Here is a 3,895-nt window from a genome sequence, read left to right as displayed (position 1 = left end):
GTAGTTTCAGGGTGTGGCCTCCCGGGGCCCGCCCCGTCGCCGGCTGCTCTCGCCGGCACCTTTCCCAGGCCGGCCGCCCCTTCGCTCGTTCCCGCCTCCCTCAGAGCCTCCGGGAACCTCCGCCCCTCTGGTAAAGGTGAAAATAAGGCCTAAAAGTGACAGAAGTAAAAGCTGTGGCAACTTGATTGGTGGTGGCCATTAGCACTATGCCCCGCACATAACAGTAAGAACTTAACAACGAAAGCTATCCCTACGCTTGCTTCTTCACCTGGGAGAAGTGGCCCTTTCCTTTTCTGCTGGAAGAGGACGCTTCCAGCTGCTTCCTTGGGGCCAGCCATGGTTACTTTCCCTCCCTCTTGCAACTATGATCTCTCTCCACCTGGCTACAAGACTAGGTCTCAGTGACAACCCCTCCAAACCCAAACAAAAACCAGAACTGTCCCTTGGCCCAGGCTTTCCTGTGGCCAGTAGCTGCTCCTTCTTCATTGTCAGAGGCTCTTGCTGGCCTCCTTCCAGCTCTCCCTGGGTGGGTCACCAGACTCCTGAGTTGCCAAACCAAATGCCCCCTCGTCTGTTCCTAGCATCCTTTACACATTTATAGTATCTGAGATAGATTGGTCTCATCCTGCCCTGGATTCTGGTCCTACTTCCTGGCCCCTAAATATCATGGTTTCCAAATTTCTCTCTTCGACTTCCTCCCATTTTTCTCTACACTTCCCTGACATCTTATCTTATGGCTTCAAATAGGTAAATATGCCTGTCTAGCATTGACATCATGAAACAGAGCCAATTCTGCATTGACAATTGCCTGAGAACTTCCCCATTCGTGTTCTACTGGTATTACATGGTCAATAAATATTATTGAGCACATATTATATGCCAAGCACTCTTCTAGGTGCTGGGAAACAAGAGTAAATAAAATAAAAATCTCTGTTTTGCAATCCACAAACCCCAAACATCCTTCCCAGACTTGCCCATCTTCCAGTCTTTTCTCTGGTTATAATAGTATCATTCTCATAAGCTCAACACTTTGGAATCATCTTTCGTTCTCTACTTCCCGCCCCTTACATCTTATATCCAATTAGTCCCAACGCTGGTTAAGCCTTTCTCTCAAGTAGCTGATATGTAGAGTTCTTTCTTTCCTCTCCATGTAGAGGAAAGACCCCTATTCATGCCCTCATCACCCTTCGCCTGGATTTGTGTAAGAAGAGAGTGGATCTCTTGCCTCCAATTTGCCACCCTCTGATCTCCCCTACACATGGCAGTCGGGTTCATTTTCCTCAACCACAGCTTCTTTAAAACCTTCAGTGTCTCCTGGATCAAATCCAATCTCTTGAGCATGGCTTTCACAATGTGGCCTGTCTTCCTTTGCAGTCTTGCCTTCCAGCATTCCTATTTGGACCCCTTCTCTGCAGCCAGGCTTTCCAGCCTTTGCACCTTTCCTAATGCTTCTCATTCATTGGGAAGCCCGCCTCCTTCACACTCATCTCTACACGTACAGTAGTCATTAGTGGTGTTCACTGAGTGTTTCTAGCTCTTTACTTTCTAGGTACAAGCTAGGATTGCACTCCTTCCCCTATGAAGTTAGGTGTGGCCATATGGCTAGCTGTGACCAAGGAAATGTCAAATGAGGGGATACGCACCACTTCCAGGTAGGAGCATAAGGAAGAATTGCAAAATTCTCATGTCCCTTTCCCCTTATAAGGTCATCATGGCAGCACATGTTAAGGTAAAATCTCTATCATCCTGTGACTCTAAGTGGCTGCAATGTGCAGAGCCCCCTGTGATGGGACTGGGATATGTAGCATGAATGAGAAGTAAGCTTTTGGGATGTTAAGCCATTGAGAATTGAGAGTTGTTCATTACTGCAGCAAACTTAGACCATCCTGACTGATAGTTTTTCTCCTCCATGAGATTTTCCTACCCTCTAAATCACGATGAGGTCTGTTTGCATGTCTATCATGGAATTTATCACCTTTTCTTTGCATCCCTGTCAGTGTCTTACTGCTGAGCCCTCAGAGCCTTGTACAATGACTAGCATAATAAATGGTATCCATTGCATAATGGAAAGTAAATCTGCTACCTTTCTTTCATCATATAAAGACTTCCAAAGCTAAATAGAAGATGTCAAAAAATGACAATTGGTACTACAATTACCAATGGCACAATACCCTTCACTTAATGTGGGTGATTGAAAGTAGCTGGATCTGAAGTAACATAAATGAGATGGCAATCATGGCACTAAAACATGCTGTTTGCTGCCAAAGGAGTGTCTCATATCATCTTCCAGGTTCCTAGAGCATCATCTTTTAGCTCATGGAGCTAATAAATAAGTGCTTTGCACTTAGAAGGCACTCAGTGCTGTCACTTAATACATATGCAGTAATACATATGCAGTGCATTTATTGCAAATCCAGATTAAGAGAAAGTGATGCAGGTCAAGAGCCTTCCCCTATGATCATTGACAAGTCCATATATATTATACCAATTTGGTTTAATTCTCAAAACATTATGATACGTAAAGTAAGTACTTTTATTCCTAAATTGTAAGTTAAGAAACCCAAGAGCAGACACCCTAAGAGACATGGGCAGATTCTCACACTCACGAAGGGTAGATCCAGACTCAAACCCAGATTTCAGCATGAGGGCCATTGTCATTTGTGTGCAACAATAAGCAGCTTGCACAGCCTCCATCCCCATGCTGAATTTATTCTATCTCCCTCCCACGCCCAAACACTCCCATTCCAAACCTGTCATCTCTCTCGGAAGTCTTTCTCTTGCCCATCTCAGGACTCTGCCTGCTGATAGGGCTTCTCCAATTGGCTGCAATGACCTTGGGACCAGGGCAACTTCCAGGGTGTGGAAATATGGACCTGACCACAGGCCAGAAGACACCGGCTTCAACTAGTAATAATTTGGGAGAGAGTGAGGCACATCAGGCAGACCCAGCCCAAGTTCAAAATCACAGAGCTCTGTTACTGTCCAAGAGCAGGAGGCAAACCCAGCCAGAGCAGATTGTGCCAGGCCTGCGGGCAAATCCCACTCTTGTAGGAGAGAAGTCTGCAGATAAGCGCTGTGGGAGAGGTTTAGAATGAACAGGGTAAAGCAGAATGAACCAGTTATGGAGCCATCATCTGTGAATGCATCGACATCTTCTGGAATAACAAGGTTTATATATTTGACACCTGAGGCCACTCTGTATTTTGTGCTGGTGCAGATCTAGCATGGCCCCAATGGAAGGTGCTCCATGGAAAGTAAAAATGTACCTTTTAAATACCAATTGTTTAGTAGCCACAAGGTGATGCTGCCTTCTCTTTAGGCAAACCCTACCTACCCATTGCCCAGTGTACAGCTGTAGGACCCTGAACGCTCTCCCATGCCCCTGGCATTTACGGTGCCACTCCACCAGCCTGAATCCTTCCCACTTCACCTCTACCCACTTTGTCCCTTTTCCTGGTGAAATCCAAATTCAGCTAAAATATCACTTCTATGGAACTTTCTGCAGGCATAGTTATTATCTCTTCCTCACTTCTCCCAGCACTTGGTACAGTCCTCAGTGAGAGCTTATATAGCAGGGCATTTTGATTTTCCTGGTATACATAAGAGCCTTGAAAGAATGTTGTTGCAGGAAAGAATGGGTGAAGCCAGTCCATGTCAGCAGATTAAGCCTGAACTCAGGCTTCTGCTCTTGTTTCTTCACTTAAAATGTAGGCATAAAAGCACTTACCACTTATATCATAATTTTATGAAGATTATACCAAATGGGTTTAATGTAATGAATGACATATGGTTACACTTCCTCCTCTGTCACGCACTCCAATCTAATGTGGTTACCGTGAGAGATACGCAGCATGCATCACTCTCAAAACACAAAGCTTTTGAAGGCAAGGATCAG

This window comes from Pteropus alecto, unplaced genomic scaffold (genome assembly GCF_000325575.1).
Source record: "Pteropus alecto unplaced genomic scaffold, ASM32557v1 scaffold210, whole genome shotgun sequence".
NCBI classification, from domain to species: Eukaryota; Metazoa; Chordata; class Mammalia; order Chiroptera; family Pteropodidae; genus Pteropus; species Pteropus alecto.
Note: the sequence above shows the minus strand (reverse complement) of the source record.